This window comes from Poecilia formosa, unplaced genomic scaffold (assembly GCF_000485575.1).
Source record: "Poecilia formosa unplaced genomic scaffold, Poecilia_formosa-5.1.2 Scaffold65, whole genome shotgun sequence".
NCBI lineage: Eukaryota > Metazoa > Chordata > Actinopteri > Cyprinodontiformes > Poeciliidae > Poecilia > Poecilia formosa.
In genome coordinates this window covers 2,255,231-2,273,806 of record NW_006800004.1, presented here as the reverse complement: position 1 = coordinate 2,273,806, position 18,576 = coordinate 2,255,231, and positions in this window count along the sequence as shown.

Genomic DNA, 18,576 nt, shown 5'->3' with positions numbered 1-18,576 from the left:
CACAAATGCTACTTTATTAACCTTTAAAATGTAAACATATCAATTTATCAACCTATCAAGGCCTCAGAAACCGACGATTGTTTACATGGAAGCGGCTGTAGGAGGCTGTGTACCATCAACAGTCTTCCTGTGTGAAACAAGTACTAAAAATTTATATTTTTGGTTTTTTACATTGTTTTACTTTTATGTCAAGAACTCACATTCAATAAATTAGAATATGCGTTATGATGTGGCTCATTTTTCAGTTTAAAAGTACATTTTGAAAATATCCTAAGATATTAGAAAATATCCTAAGAGCAGGCATTAAACATACTTTTCATTTTTGTATTAAAATTTTTATTTTTTATTGGTTTGATGTAATGCTTTAATTTTAAATGTTATGTTTTCATCAGCTGTAGGTGGAGCATCGTCATAATTAACAGAAATAAGCTGAGCCATAAATCTATGTAATTAATCTATATCTTGTTTCACTTGGTGATAAAGTTCCTGAAGTAAACAGACTTTTCTAGAATATTCTAATGTATTGAATGGTTCTGTGTTTACTGTTCTGTTCTCTGTAAGCGTTTCACGCAGGAAGATCAACAGTGACGCACCGCCTCCAACCTCCTGCTGCAGCATATTGAAACATGAACTCTCAGTAAATAACTCATTGCAAAGGCGGCAATCAACGAAACATAAAAAAGCATTTGCATAAACCGCTACAATGTTTTAATAGTAGATCTTTTCTGTCCCGTTAAAAAGTCGAAAACTCATCTGCTGCAGGTAAGATATTAACTGTTTGCAACTTTTTAAGAGAGCCTTCACTTCACAAGTCCTGAACTATCTCTTTGATCTGACTATTTCAAGTCTCACGTCTTCAGCGTGTCACTTCACGGAAAACAAGTGTGAATTTTCACAAATCCTTGGACCGCTAACTAAGCTGTCAAACGGGTAAACTGCTCTCCATCTCACTGACAACAATCTGCAAATGAGCCACCACAATTTACTGCCATTACGACTCTAAAGCTGCCGCTTCTCCCTCTGTCCCCAAACCCCCACATCGTCATGTTCGTCTGTCTCTAACAAGAGCACGCCAAGGCCTACCCATCAACAAAACTCATTTGGCTAATACATTTGTTTAAAGCATGGCATGCTCTCCGAGCGATCAAGACAATTACCGGTGAAATGGAGAGAGATGGGGTCAGAGCGCGACGTCTTTATTACCGCCGCCTCACTCCGCAGAAGGCTCGGCGGAGACGGGAGAGAGCGAGGCTCCGGACTGAATAAATCTGTCTGTCTGAAGGTCAACAGAAGTGAAGAGGTTCCTCGACCCCCGTGACCCACGGGTCCAACTTGACAACTCTATCTATAGCCTGCGCCCACGACAAAGGCACAGCTGACAGATAGACGGAGAAAATAAAAGAGCAGGCAGCACTTAAGGTGACCTGAAAGGAATCTTTTCAAGGGGGATAATTGCGTGGTTAAATGTCACTCCTACAGCCCGTTTCTGTGTGTTTATGAGGCATCAAGTTTTTATGCTAATGGGTTTGTCATTTTTGTTGGAGTGGGATTGCATAACTTCAACATTAGATGAGAATTAGTGTCATCATTTTAGAGCAGAGTAGTTTATTGCATCCAAAAAGGAAGATTTTTGCTTCCTTTCACTATTTTATTACACTGAACATAACCAGGAACCTCATTCTGGGTTTTAGCTGAACAAAGCAGTGATGGACGATAAGCTGTGCTTCTTCTGCTCACTACTTTTTGATTATTCCAGCTATTTTTTCTTTGGTTATGCTATTCTATAGTTATTGTGCTTCCTTTCATTTTTATTTGCTATTATGAGATGTAAGTTATTAAGCAACAAGTGGGAAGTTAGGTATCATTTGCATGTTCAAAAGAAAATATAAACAACCAAAAAAAAACAATAAAAAGGTTTTTCCAATATTGTAATGTTCTTTTTGCTCTTCAACTTCAGTTAGTACCACAGCTTAGTTATTGTTCCTTTTGGATATTAAAATTTTGAAATGAAAATTTGCCATCAAATCAAACTGTTGAGCTATAAAGTACCTGCAAAAGGTGTCTATAACCCGGGAACTTTTTTCACAATGTGTCACATTCCAACTGCAGACTTTGATGCATTTCATTAGCGTCTGAAAAAGCTCTTAAACATGTCTGGAATAATTTAAGTAAAGCAGATAAAAACTAACAGCAGATCCCACAATGTCAGAATTTCTAAAAGAAAAATTAAGCCAAAGTAGAACATCTGACCTGCTCTGGGGTGAAGCAGCCATCTAGGTTATTATAGTTGAGTAAAACTAACAAAACAACAAAAAACTGAAATTGAGAAAATATTTTAGATGAAACCAACATTGTGAAATTAAAGATATAATATCCTTGGTTCTCCTGTTTATAATCTATTTTTCAGCCTTCAGAACTGTTCACATTGATTCATACATAGTCACAATACTTTGAACTTTTTGAATTCTGCACCTAAAGCTAAAACTACTACTATAACTAATAAAAACTAAACAATATTTTACCAATAATAACTAACACAAACTAGAAAACACTCTAAAAACTAATTTAAACCGAAAAAGTCCCAACAAAATAAACCCAAATTATAACAAAAACCCCAAAACTATCAGAATCCTGGCGGTCACTTCCTGCCTGACTTTATTAGTTTCATATTAATGTGGAGGATTTGTGATTCTTCTTCCTGTAACGTTTCTTCATGAACTGCATGAACCAACATAGCCAGAAATCACATCCAACTGATTTTTATGTTCCACAGAGCAGTTTATGGTCAAAGTGTTTCCTGTACGGTGACTACAGCTCATAGCCACAAAACAAGCCCATATCGCCACCTCCCTCCACCATGCATGACAGCTAAGCCCTTCTGAAAAAGCCAAACTTATCTAGTATTTTTCTGATTGTCCTGTCCTGAAATTTAACTTTTAACACTCAGATAGGTCTGTAGTCTCTAAAATGGAGTTCTCTAGGTTTTTCTTCAATTTAAGTCCTTTCTTCTTAGGAATAACTCTTAATCATAAAAAGATGGACTTCAGATTGTTTTAAAATGGAATTCTAGCCCTTCTAAAATGACTAAGTCCTTTAAAACCAGGAAAGGTGTCGCAACGTTATCTCCGCACAGCTTTTCTATTTTAGCTTTAACTTTATTTAACAAGAATGATGCTGTGGAATATCTTCAATGTTAAATACTTGAGGTTAGATTTAAAAAAAAATCTAGCAAACTAGCAAAGGCAAACGCCCGTTTATGTGAAATCCTTGAACTGAAAGTGATCAAATGATAAAAGTCATCCATTGCAGGAATAATAAGGAACCATGAGACCAGTCGCAGGTTCTACTGCCAGACATCCTAATGCTGGACGGTCAGATGAGGGAAAAGGTTCAACAATATCAGGCAAAATGTGCACAGAGTCTTCTAAGGTGTCTTTGTGTAATGTACACTTGCATGCTTCCTCCCTGGGCCTCTGAGGCTCTGATGTCTTTAATTGACTGTCTTTGCTGTGATTAATGTTCACATGTTAAACATGCAGGTTGTGGACATCCTTACACAGACTTGAAAGGCCCTTCCAGGGAGTGGGGACTATCTCTGGAGAAGCACTTATCTCCAGCTGTGAGCTCAGCGTTTGGAGCGGGACGGCCCGATGGCCCCGGTGTCGACCCGCGCCGCATCGCTGTGACGAGGAGAATATTTAAAGAAATGGCCTTTCCCCCTCCTCCCCTCCAGTAGGCTTTACACAGTGGGGCTGTGGTGGAGGAGAAAGTCAAAGCTGATGCTGGTAAATGTAAACCTGCTGTCACTCTACCTCCAGTCTCGCCAGGCGAAGTGAAAATGTGCATTATACTGATCTGAACATGAAAAAAAATTATTTTTGTGAAACATCAAGTGGTGTCATATTTCTGAAATGTGTGTTGCTTTTGTTGCACTTGAACAGTGTGGGAGTAATGGGATCAATGGTGTGGAAATCATTGCTCAATAGTTTTTGCCGTCATGCAGCACGATATATCGCAAATCTACTGTCATCGCAATGTTAGTGTGCACAATATTCAGTTTTATCGTTATCACAATACTTACCAATGTTATCACTGTCGCAGTATTTCCTAACATCGTGCTGCTCTAATCAGCTCCCAGTTGGTCATAAGTAGGTTTTAAAGTTGCGATTTAGTGCGATTTCAGTTTGCTTCAGTCAAGAGAAACAAAAAGTGGCCACTATTCACTAAACACAAACACACTACTTCTACACAAATGCTCACACACACACGCTCACGCACACACAGAAGCCTACGCAGATATACAAAGAACCCAACGGTTAAAGGTCACACTGTTACAGTAATGTGATCTGCCTGCTTTGATGTCGGATGTGTTTATCGCCGTGGCTGAAATATGAATATATCTCAAGCAAGTGTTTACATCTGTCACCTCCATGGTGTGAAAAAGCTTATTCACATGTGATTTTAAATCGCATTTCTTAATTAACGACAACAATAGCAACATTGTGTTTTTTCGATGTTAGAAAAACATCGAAAAAGTTTTGCCATGGAAACGCAGGTGTTATGACCAAGGTTATTATAGTTAGCTAAAACGAATAAAGTAAAAATTGAAGTTGAAAAACATTTTTTGTTAACTTAATTAAAATGATAAATTAATGGGGAAAACAATAACTGACTGGAACTATACTGCACATCTACAAAACCTATAACATACAGAGATATAATAAAATCATTTTCGTGTTTATGAATCTATTTATTAGTCTTTTGAACTTATGTGAAGTTATTTTTTTTTCCCCATAGGTGCAGTTTATGTCAGCTGTTGGCAAATTACGGCACTCCATACTCCTCCTGCAGCACTTAGTCTGCAAAATGGAGACAGAAAAGATGGCAGAAAACACCAGTCAGTTCATTGTTCAACAATTGAATACAGTTTTTTGAAAATGCTAACTTCTATTGAGCATTCAACACCCAGTCGACATAAACATAATCACAATACAACACTGACTTTTTTTTAAAAATCTGCACCTAAACATTAACCAAAGTAAGAAAAAAACTAAAACTGCTTCTATAACTCATACAAACTAAACTGAAACCAAACAATATCAAACTAATATTTTCAAAACAAAGACACTTAAAACTAATTAAAACTAACTGGATTAGAGAGAAAAAAAAGTCAAAACAAAATGAAACTATGATAACCCTGATTGTTACATTGTTTAAATAAGAATTGCAGTATTCATACAGAGGCAAACAAAAGTGCCAATAAAGCAAATTACAACCCAGACTGAACTGCATGAAGATATTCCTCTTTAAAAGCTTTAATGTTTACAAAAAGCTTGGCGCTGACAGGTTCTGTAAGTGATTACGGTCCTGTGATCCGCTGCATGCCTCCGTTTGGTCATCACTACAGATTACAGAGCATGCAGCTGATCCGGGCATTAGGAGATTCGCCACAGCCACAGCATTTACACAGTGGGCTCCACACGGCCGGGCTCCGTATGGAAGCACAGGCCAGCATCAATCAGCCGAACACCAGGCCGCCACCAGCCATCACGACCAACCACTGCTACGACTGATTACCAGGGTAGCTTTTACATCATTAGCCCAACTCCCCTGCCCCTTTTTCCCCAGCCTCCTGATGACTAACAAGGCTTGGCAGGCTGCAGCTGAAATGTCTTGGCCAACATAACCAAGAACCCACCATTACCAGGAGCTGCACAAACACGCAACTGTTTGACCCTGTTTCCAGCGGAGGGAACGCGCGGGGACAACGGAGGAACACCGACCCCTCCGATGAGGGAGGTCAGCGTTTGAGACTGAGCTAATTGAAATCAACATCCATGATTGGACACGAGGGCTGAGGCGACTTGGCAGCACGTCTCCTGCCAGCATCAGTCACTGTTCAAACGCTGCCCTGGCGGCAGAGAGGGCGGCCTGCTGAGGAAGTGGTGCGGGGGTCGCGTGGACGTCGCCAGTTTGCAGAGCGAGGGATGGCAGAGGCGGACGTCTGTGCACACGCATCAGCGCTCCTCCACAAGGACACGGAAGACGCCCATCAGAGGCAGCTGCGAGCCTTCACCCCAAGTCCAGAGCAGAGCGGACTGGACCGGGTCTGCGGCACTCTCACCTCCCAGCAGGCTGCCTGTGGGCCGGCCGCTAATGGTGGCTGCTCCACAGAGTCATGCCAGCCCCCAAAGCGACTCCAGGACCACGCTGGCCCACGGCCGCACACATTAATGCAACACTAATTAGCAAAGGAGCTGACCGAACAATTATACACAGTTCACTCATAATGCAGAGGTTAAAGGGCACGGCTAACACAGCGTCACACAAAACCGCACAACCCACATGTGGATGTGTGTCTATGCCTCTCATTGGACGTACTGTAAGCATGTATGGGTTACGACTATAAGCTTGACTGTATCGTTTGTTATTTTATGTGACAGACCAATAAAATGTGACCAAATGAACATCTGAAAAGTATGGCATGCATTTCAACTCAATCAAGTTTATTTGTGCAGCATATATCAGCAACAAGGCAGTTCAAACTACACCGGCAGCAGCATTTTGGATCAGCTGGAACTGTCAGATTTTTTAGGCCAACCTGTGAACACACTGTTGCAGTAATCAAACATAACATTTACATTTAGCCACCTTGAGTCAATACTTGATAGAAGCTCCTTTACCTCAGTGCCATGTCTCCACCACTTTTGCCCATCTAGAAACAGAAACTTTGACTGATTTCTTGTTGCAAAATTGCTCAAATTGAGGAAAATGGACAGAGAGCGTCACTGGACTCTGATTATCCATCTCAGCACCATTTACTAGTGAACTGAGGTATGGGCTTTGACTGGACCATTCAAACAAATGAATATGCTTTGATTTTAGAAATTTTATTCAGTCCCACCAGGAAGTTGAGATGTTGCAAATGCAACTATTCATACAATTCACTTGCAAATTTTCTGTAAATCTGACCAATTACCTTAACATTTTGTGTATTTCCTTTTCTGACCAATAACTACAACTGGGTTGAATTTCTACCAATCACCTTAACCTCCTCCTAATTTAACATCATGTTTCATGCTGTCTCTTGAAAGCCAAATCTGTAAGATGAAAGCATCTTTGATGCTAAATATTCAGACAACATTAGCATTTTTTTTCTCAAAAACCATTTAAAGATGTTCGGTAGGATTAGTTTTACAGTGTAAACGGTTCATGTTAGCTTGAATGACCAATACGTAAATCTTCTGCTGCACTTTGACAACTCCTCAGGACCTGACTTTATTTGTATTAAGGGTGAAATTTCAAGAAGGCCCATGAAAGAACTATTAGCACTTTAAATATTAACTATGCTAAAATCCCGTCTTTATTATGGTTATGTGCTGCATTTTCAACTGTTTTGAAAGATCATGTTATAAGAGAAACAAAGTTTAGAAAAGAACTAGTGACTTTTTAAAAAGGTTCTGCAAAATCACTCGTCTTAGGCCACAACATTCACAAAAAATTTAAAACATTAGTGCACAGATGGGGCTGTTGTCCTGTGTGGAGGTGAACCCCCCCAGCATCAAACCTCATGTCCCCAGCTTCCATTGGGTTTTCTTTAAGAGAGCGGAGTGGGAGCGAGCATGGGAGCAGCAAGCAGTGATTGTGCAACCGCATTCAGAACACCACAACATTATGTTATGTTTAGGATGAAACGAGAACGTGTTTGTTGCATAAATTATGCCACAAAGCTGAGCTGCCGGCAGCAAGCTTCTGGCACAAGACAGACTTTTCCAAATTCAAAGTGGCACAGTGATTATTACATTCCAGATAAGACTCCGTCTCTTTCACTGTCAAAACAACCAACTAGTTTCCATCTAACAAAGACATTTTGTTGTGGAGGTGAAGTTCAATAATTGACCCTGCTTTTGTAGTTCGGTCTTGTTACTCAGTCGTTGGTTCGATCATGAAATTTTAAAAGGTATTACAGCTTATTTTAACTGTTTGTATTATCTAGTCCAATTAACATAAGTGAGGTGAGCATGTCCCATAACAGGAAGTACATCAGACAGACAGACACCTGATCTTTTGACTTACTTCATCGCAGTGGGCAAATCCTATCTAGTAGGGAGGTCCAGCATGTGTTTTTGAACATGCATGATGTCACAGTGAAAAAGTATTCTACAATTTTTCCACATGACAACCAAAAAACATTAGTGTATCATAGCGGGATTTAACATTAAATAACAGAAATGTGAGCCTAATTCTGATGTGTAAGGGAAAATCTTCAAGGTTTCTCATATTTTTATGATAAAACTCTGAAAAGTTCTATGATACCAATAGAGACCGAGCGTGTCTAGAGCTAGCAGGAGAAATAAATGTGGTCTTTTAAGAGAGACAAAAGAAAAATCTTACATCAGCTGAAATCTGACACCACTCCATTTTTGTTTCCATTTTGTGAAGAAGGAAGTTGAGCCCAGTATCTTCTTCAGAGGTTTTTCTGTCATCACTTTCAGTACGTCTTTGTGCAGCGCCACCACAGGCGAGGAGTGGAACAGGTTTATCAACTGGTTTGGTTTATTCGACACAGTGCAGGCTTATATTGCTTATATTGCTTAAACTCAATTAAACCAACGAACAAATCTCAACCTTAATTCAGCATGGCTGCAGGTAGGCAGTACTGTCTTGGTGCTGGGCTTTACCACTCACACTCTCTTCAGTAAGTAGGGTACAGACTGTGTGTGGTGTTAAAATAGAGTATTCACAGGGATTGGCTAGTATCCAATCCAATATAAGTTAGGTAATAGGAAGCTATAAGCTAAAATAGGTAGCTTATAACTTCCTATTTATCAGTTTAAACACCAAATAGATCTTAACATGTGTTAATCTATACAGTGGAAATCATCTTAGCATTACGACAGAAGCTAACACCTACAGACTTCCTTATCTCCGCTCTTTGGGGGTTAGCCAATCAGTGCCAAGGAAAATGAAAGGTGCTTCTGGGTTTGTTGCTTTGTAAACACCAGTTAAAATAAAATAAAGTTTCAAGCTAGCAGTCTCAGCTTGAAAAGCTGCATTTTCTTTCAATTTTATTTTAGATATGCTTTATGCAAAAATGTGCAAATAAGAAGATTTTACACAAAAAAATTTGGAGGTATATTTTACAAAAAAATACCAGGATCCATCAGGTATTAAATAGCTGAAATGTAAAGAAATAAAAATAACAGTGTTAACTAGAGTTCACGTCTTAACACCAGTCGGGACTTCCCTTACCTTTTGTTAGAACTGATGCATTGGGGGATTGTAGAAATCCCTGGATGTCTTATATCTTGAGAATTTTCTGTATTTTCTGAATCACCAAGAGAAATGAAACCACTTCCTAGAACTTAGCAGTTAAAAATATTAGAAGCACACAGTATTCGTGCTTTGACAGGTAGAACACTTGCACAGTCTAACAGGCTTTCTTTTTTTTCCATATATGTTCCTTGGCCTTCGTTCTCTGCTGACTGGCAGAAAAAGCTCCATCTCTGTGTTCCAGGAAGCTGTCATTTACATAAACTGCATTTTTCTCTTCAAGAAACACATTAGGGCTGCATAGGTGTGGAGAGGTGCAGCGTCGCCTTCTGCATAGCAGCTTAACATGATTAGAGCTGAAGTCACAGGCGAAGAGCACAGAAATGTAGCTCTGATCTGTAAAGCACATCGTACCAAGTGAAAATTCAAAAAATTTGATTCACATGAAAATCACAGGTTATAATATAACATATGAAACAAGCAATTATAAGGAAATTGAGAAAAATAAAAACATTTGGTAAGAAAAACACTTATGCAGGTCATTAATTTGGTGAGACATTCTTTAGAGGTTCTAATTCAATGTTAGGTCATGTTTTCCTTCTTCCCAGAAAGTCATTCTGGAGGTTGGTGACATCAACTAACTATCGCTCTGGAGTTAGTCTTTTTTTTCTGTCTGATACTGAAAAAATAGTTAAGTTGTAAAACATTTCTTGTTTTCTGTCTTTCATTTGGTCTTCAGCGGCAAAAAAATATATATATACCGTTACACATAATATTAAAAATAACATTAATAAAAAATATAAAAAGCATTTCTTTTACATATAAAGAAATGCAGCAGCCTGTTGAGTAACTTGCGCAGCAGCAGTTTTAGGTTTCGCCACTGTGCCTCATGACTACTTAAAAATAATATTAAAAGAAAAACAACAGAGTGGAGTGAAAACTGTGGATAAAACAGCAAAGGTCACGTCACCAGTTTGGCAGTTTTTAACAAAAAAAATAAATAAAATAACTAATCGATAATTATCGATATCGACCAATATGAAATGCTTATGATAATGTTTCAGGTGTATTGTCCAGGTTACAATGGCACAAAACAATCACCCAAAGAACCCTGTAATACAACATGGTGGTGGCATCATCATGGTCTGGGGGTAATCCTCCTCCCCCCCAAAAAAATTAAATTGGGAACAGCTTCAAATACCAGACATTTTTGAAAAGATGGATAAATTAGACAATAAAACCACGTAAAAATGGTCAGCTAGATAGCTAGCTAGCAAGATTGAGAGTAATAATACAGTTGATATCTTTTTCATATTTAGTCAATTTTACTATAGTATAGCTAAGAACTATTCACACAAAATATATAAGACAGAAATGTAACTTCTTCCATCAATCCAAACATTCTCCTGAGGTTTTCAGGTCTTCCATATTTCCAGGGTAAAACAATGTGCTTGAAACAGAGTTCCTTGACCATATTTTGCATCCGGCTAATCAGGGGAAAGTTAGTCTCTTTAAGAAATTCTTAAATCAACCCACAGCCCAATTAGCACAGCTGTTTAAGAGAGCAGACTTGTGACCAGAAGGTTGGAATCCCAGCTGGGGACGCTGCTGTGTATCTAAGGTACTTAACCTGAATTGCCTCAGTAAATATCCAGCTGCATTAACAGACACAGGATATACAAAGGGAACCTTCCTCCTCCTCTTCGCGTCGGCTTTAACGGCCGACGGGAGCCCACTGTCAGTTTTGCAGCTATTCCCCCCTCCTGCCCCGATAACTTCTGCAACTTTGCACAGATGAAAAGTTTTCCGCCATAAAAAAAGCGGCAACAACAGCAGGCGACGTGTTATCCCAGAGGCGGCCATTACGGGATGCCTTTGTCCTACCAGGATCGGCGGTTCACTCCGACTGTGCCGCCGTCATTTGTATTCAGTTCAGACGGCACTGATCATCTGCCACCATCTGCATAGTTTTACAGCCTGTGATCATGGCGCCGTTCTGAGGGACTGTCATTATGCTTTACGGCATTGTTAAAGCCTGTCAGGGTGCGGCACCGGAGGAGACGGCTCACTCAAACATGCCTCCGTGTCTCACTGTGTGTGTGTGTGACTTGGATCAAGGGTTACAAAATACACCTCATCTGCCGCACGCTGCGCCTGGAGATAAATCTGACCAGCACTTCGCAGAAGGATGCACAGAACCGCTGAGGCCAGGCTTAAAAGGTCTTCGCTTTGAAGAGCTGAGAGCAACACAGACTTGACTTTCTATTCCTCATTAGGAAGCCGGTGACATAAAATATCCCATGCACAGATGAAATACAAGAGGTTACCTACATTTCCAAGTGATATAGTACAAACCCAGAGTTCCATCTAATACCGTATTACCTATGCAATGTGCATTAATCATACTTCAGCATGTTATGAAAACAAAAATATAAAACTTCTTTGAATAATGGCTTTCCAGTGATTTAATGCCGAAGTCTCTTTCCTTTTGAGAGTCCCAGGTGGTAGCACTTTGCATATTGTTGTGAATAACATCCGTTTGTGTGATGGGGGGAGAACGCAGCATTGCCCCCATGGCAATGTAAAGCAGTCCTTTAGTGTGAATCACATAGCTGGAGGTTATCACTTCATATTCTTATAGTCACAGGCATATCAAAGATCTGAAAACGCAGCTATTCCAAACACAGTCGACAATTTTGTAAGTGCGATTGTTCGTCTGTGCAGCTGTAAACTCATTTGCAGCAGGTTTTTTTTTTTTTTTTTAACAGTTTGCATCATTGTGAAAGTATGTCATTGCCTATGTTGGACATATATGTTGGGTAAACACAGCATGATCACAGGAAAGAAAACCAAGTGCAGACAGTTTTCATACAGTGAAATGCTACTGATGATGCCATTACATTTAAATAAATCTTTGTTTTTCTAAATCATTATATATCATGTATGAGTCGTCAATATCTTACAGTCCCTTTTTCCAAGTTTGGTCACACACTTCAATAAACTTTATTAAGAATGTAAAAAAGTACATCATTTTGATGCAGAAGGAAAATTATGCATGATTTCCATTTCTTTTACAATTAAAATATAAAAAGTAGAGGAGGGCCAATTGATCAAACATATCGACAATACTGATAACAAGTTGGTATCGGTATCAGATCTATACTAGTGTGGTGAGATCAATACTTTAGTTTCAGGTTTCTAACTTGAATTTTACTTTAAGTACTTCTTCTCAACTCAACCTAAAGAGAAAAAGAGTTTTGTTTTGATTTGATCTCAAATTATAATTTTTGCACTTATGCCAGAAAAGATTTCTATTGTTGTATTTTGTGGATGTCTATAAACATTGTCCAAATTCTGTCCCAGGTTTTAATGAAACATTTTAAAGGAAAAAAAAACAACAAAAATACCTAAAGATCAGGAGTTTGCCATTATATCAAACTGGAATAGTATCGATATCGGCATCAATATCGATGATGCTGATAACAATACCGATATTGCACACCTCTAGGAGACTGCCTGCTCCTTTCATGACAGAGAAGGTTTGTAGAGTAAAGATCTATTATGGTTCATTTTTAGTAAGACTTAAATTTGTAGTTTTTGCTAGTAGAATTGTATACAGTGTACTCCTGGTATTTGTGGGAGTTAGCGACCATAGCTAAAATCCACTAATACTTGAGATCTCCATTAAATATCCTTAAAACTCCCTATTTTAACAAGTCAACCACAAAATATACCTTAATATTCATCAATACCACAATGAAAATCTACATTACAGACAATCAGTGACAAGGAAAATGAATGGCTTTCCTGGATTGGCTGTTTTGGAAGTGCTAGCCAATAGTTTGTCATGTAGCTTTGTGCCAGTATGTAGTGCAGCTTCCCAAGCTATGTTTTAGGTATGCTTCATGCAAAAATCTGTGAATAAAAGGATTTTCCACAAACAATTTGGAATCATGTTCCACAGACCAATCCACATAACACTGAACCGTGAAAACGCCGGGTTCTACCAGTCCAATTGTTGGCAGGTTTGCAACTAAGACGTAAAAATACAGGACAAAAAAAATGAAGTGGAACAATGCTGTAATCTGAATTCTATATTTCAACAACAATTGCATGTGCATCATAAAGCTGCTCAGAAGTGTTCATGCTGAATCCTTCAGGCAAAAAAGAAAAAGAGGAAAAAAAAGTATCAGTAAATTGACAGTGAAAGTTATAAGAAACTGTGGAGGAATTTGGAGCAACTTCACGGGAAGCAGAACCTCCAGAAGGCTGGAGAAGCCTATCGATTTCTAAAATACATTTTAAAAGGTCCCATGCCTGACTTTGGGTTTGACAGCTGGATTTGTGAAGACTTTGAACTAGCACCAGAACAAGGCTGCTCAGATAACGCCTAACAAGACAGCGCTGGTGTGGACTGGGCTAAGAGGGCCTTAAGGAGGCAGACAGAACCAGCTGAAGACTCTGATTTACCCGGCACGGAGGGCCGACCCTGGGCAACAGCCGCTAATGGTGTGGGAGGATGCTGGAAAAATGTTCAGCTCAAATTTGCATTTAAAAAAAATGAAGGGGGAGGGGGGAATAAGGAGAGGAGGAGGAATGCCAATGGCAAATTTGGATAACAAGACAACAGAAGAGGACGAGGAAGACGCAGGGTGGGAAGAGTCAGCAGCGTCTTTAATAATATCAGGGAAAAGTCAGAAAATGAAAAATCTGCCTATAGGTATGGGGCTAATTAACAAAGTTTTGTCTGAGAGAGGAATCCAGGGCAAAAGGGAACAGTTAGATTCAATATTCCCCAAAGATTGTCTTCAAAGCTTAAACCAAGGATATTAAATGCATCAGAAATAATAATAATGCAAGTGTGTGTCACTGCTGCCGGCTTCTGTCTCTTTGAACAGGGAAGATTTACAGTGTGTGTGTGTGTGTGTGTGTGCGTGTGTTGGTATCCTTTGTGTGGGTTGGATGCTTTAAACTCCTGAAATACTGTATTGTTCCCAATCAGCAAACAGCGGTTTGCATGAGAGGGAGGAATATTACCATATCTGCATACATTCAGAGATAAAATACACACCTAAAGCAGCTCCTCCTCTTTCTCCTCTTCCTCCTCCTCCTCCTCTGTGGGCCCTGCGCCCTGGAGATCCCCCATTACAAATTAAAGCTCTTGAAAAAGCATCTGTCTGCCTGGGACATGGTCACCGTAGGACCCCTGTGTGTTGATGAGAAGAGGAACAGCGCAGATGAGCAGAAGTTTATTTTTTTAACACATTCTTCTGCAGTCTAAAGACAGCCACATTTGTCTTCACAATAATTGAACCGTGGTCCCGTGACAATCTCTCAGTATATGACAAGTCAGGGAACGGCTGGTCTAATTCAGATGTGCTTCCGCAGAGCAGCTCGCCTGCTGTTAAGCTAAGGCATCAGATACAGATTTGTCTTTCTTCCTCTTCTTGGTTCTTCTGTGTCCCTGAGAGTTAAAGTCTCAGTGAAGCTCGCCAACTTTCGTGGTGCCATGTGGAGATAATCATTTTACATTTAGCCATGGGATTGAAAGAAGCTATAATGTAGAACTTAGTTTAAAAGAATAGTTTTTTTTTTTTTTGTCTTTTAAGTGCGATGTCAGAAGTGTGTACTTTTGATTAATCAGTGTCTAAAGACTCCAATGCCCAAAGCGTCACCAGGGACAAACATTGGAAGTTTCCCCCCTATTGGGTCACATCATGCTGACTCTATTCAACGCATCCGAAACCATGGCAATGACAACAACCGGCAGCTTGGATATGTTATCTGCCTGGACAATAAGATGCAACAATCTACCACAAATCTGGAACAAACTTCCAGAAAACTGCAGAAAAACTGAGTTCCTTCAAATCAAAGCTAAAAGCCGCCTGTGTTGAGCTGCCTTTGACCCATAAAAAAACAACATATTTGATGTGTACGGATGTTTTAACAATGGAAGTCAACAAAATCTAATGTCTAGTTCTGGTTTCTACAACTGTTGACTCTCTGACATGTTTGTGATGTTTTTACGTTGTCATGATGAAAGCACTTTGACTGCCTTGTTGCTGAAATGTGCTACACAAATGAAGTTGACTGCCTGAATCCAATGCAGACCACAGTAGTGGAGCATGTGACATTAACCTGGTTCAGTTCTAGTCAAAACTCCACTTGACTAGAACTGAACCAGATATTAACCAGCTAGAGTGAGACTTGACAAGGGAGAAAACTTTAGACTTTGCAACAAACAAGAATAAACTACACGTGTCCTTTTTGTTGTGACTGGTGCCTACAGTGTCCTTGATGAAGCATTCCTGACCGCTGAACCTTTCCACTGAGTCTTCAGAGGCAAACCAGTCAGGTCAATCAGGGGACAGAGCATACCTGAGTGTAAGTTGTTCTTAGTCTGAATCCAGCTGTTCTGTTAAGGCCTCAGAGGTTTGTTAGAGAACATCAGTGAACAAATAGTTCCTCAGTGACTCTGGGGACAGATTCTTCGTTCAGGTGAGAGAAATGATCAACTGCAATACAAGTCATACATCAAACAAAGTTGCTTTTAGTGCAAAAGTGATATGGCAACAATTGTTGTTGAAAGAAACAATAAGCAGTCAAATTACATGGGCAGGAGTTGGGATCATTCTTTGCTAATTTCATATACTTTAAAAAAAATAAAATCCTTTACTGTAGGAAGAACAATCTGAGCAGAATTATGAGCTGAAAGTCGACAAGCTTAGAAAACTTACAGGTTTCTGTCAAAAGCATTGGGGATAGCGAAGTGTTGGAAAGTGGAACAATTATTACTTCACAACAAGTTGTTGGAACATACATTACACTGGACTCGAAGCACAAATTTCTCTAACCGTTTGTCCATAGGAACTTATCTGAAGGCAAGTTGCAGCAGAAAAAAATGTCATGGCATTTTGGGTGAAATAAACCTTTAATATCCCATGCAGAGAAAGGGAGCTAATACAGCCATCGCTGTAGTTGAACCCAACGCTGGTGTTGTGCTCCTAAAACAAACAGTTTCCTGTGAGGCAGCCCTCAAATATGGAAGGCCAATTCAGCATGGCAATAAGTTAAGAATTACCATGGAAGAACTCCTGATTTGAGCCCCTTAGCCCTTTTCCCAGCAGCTTGTTTACAGTCGGACTCACTGAAGGTTGACCCCGGCTCTTGTCAACCTTGAGCAGGTCTCTGACTCCGGGCCAGTCCCATCTGACGCCTCTGTCCGTTTGCAGAACTCGGAGGGCTGAGGGGTCAGCTCCGTTCTTACACCGTCAAGCCCCCTTTGCCTAGATCCTCGCTCTGCCAACTCCACTTACTGTCTCCTGCCCCTTCTCCCGCTCCCTTCTCCAATCCGCCGCTACCTCTGACCGACCCTGATACATAGCAGAGCACCACAAGACGCCGTTTCCCTCTCAGCCAACAGGGAGGGTTATGTGTTGTGTTATCTCTCGCTATCCGTCCTTTTCTCCACTTCTTTTTTTTTTTTTTCCCAAACTGTCGGCTCACATTGCATTACAGCTCCTTGCTATAAGACTCCGAGCCATTGCAAAAGGATCAGCTTCTATTAGGGCACCTATTATCATCTCAAATCAGTCGTATTTTAGCATTTAAGTGTCGAAAGTTCACGCTGGATTTTCCAGCACCATGCCTGAAGGTAAAGAAGGCACATCAGGCGGCCGCCGATAACATGCACTCTCTCTCTTTCTCTCTTTTTTTCCCACTCTCTCGTTCTCTAACATCCTGACTGTTTTTGAAATTACGAGAGATTTCACAGGGCCGGCGCTGGGCGTGATGAAATGCTCGCTGAAAGTGCCTGGCACTAGCAATAAACGTTCACAATGTTCAGCCAGTTGTTGCACAGTGCGCCCAATATTAAGCTAATCAGTCACTTTTGTCTTCTAGGCAACGCTTGAGTCCTCTTTTACAATTCTATTTACCATTTCAAGTGAAGCCACCCCCTCCTGTGCCCACTGCCCACTCCAAGCATCCACACACACACACACACACACACACGCGCCCCGCCCTCCCACCTCCCATCTGACCCGAGGCTGTTCATCTCTAATGAAAGAGAAGATAACGCGCAGACAGCCGGGATCACACACCAAGAAGCCTGCCCTACATATAGAGCCATTCCGTCCACCAAGTACTTCACAAGATGTCACTGACATTATTTAAAGTGATTACATTTAGCGGGAGTGAATGTCATGGAGAGGCACAATTACTCTCGTGGCAAATTTAGCCCTTCTGACAATTTCCCCCCTACAGGTTTTCTCCCTCGCTGTGTGCGTGTAAACCCCGCAAAAAAACCACTAAGTGTGCCGTCGTGGATGCAAGCGAGAGCGGCGCATGGTGAAACAAAGAAAATGCTGGCTTATGTCTCAATCCAAGAGGAAACATTTGCTGTCAAGTGAGTTCATTTCGGTAAAAGATGTGAGAACGCTGGTGCTGGCCTTGGAACGGTTTCTCCACATCTCACAGCACAGACTGATGCTGTTTTATTTTTTTCTGACTTAACTAGTGTTTGAAGAGACATATTGATTAGGTCACTGCATATACACAAGCTGCATTTCCATTGACCTTAAAATTGCGCGAACTGGAATTATGAAAATCACTATGGATGGCATTAATTTGGCCTCCAGATTTTAAAGAACCTTGGATTTTACATTTCCACAAAAAAACAATTTCTAGCAACTCATTTTGCATTCCCAATATTGCTAAAAGTAGAATTATCCTTTCCCAAGGTGATGCCGAAAAACAAGACCCGGCATGTGTTACTTCAAGGCAGCACTACTGAAATCCTTTACTTTTAAGAAACTCCAAGAAGTTCAATAAAAGATCTTTGGTTTATCCTAAATACTGCAGTGAGAGGTTTGAGGATAGATCATATTTCTAAAACAAGAATAGGAGATAGATTTTTGGTTATGAGTTTCCTCTCCTGTGGAACCAGCTCCCAGTTATAATCTACTTATAAGACGAGGCTGAAAACTTTACTATCAGATAAAGTTCAATGTTAGATTGGCTTAGGTTATCCTGTAGTTATACTGTTATGGGCTTGGACGGCTACTACACTCCAGTTATTCATTTTCTGCAGTTATTGCGGACACTAAAATCATGTTTTCTTTTCTCTCTTTACAGTTAGAGGACTGAATGCAAATATCAGCCACACTATTGAGATTTTTATTTGTAAAAAAAAAAAAAAGTGAGGACCATGTATTGTTTCACTGCCTTTTCAAAACGTGAAATCACAAAATGACATAACATGACAAAATGTGTGAAATTTCATGGGTTACGGTTATTTCTGCA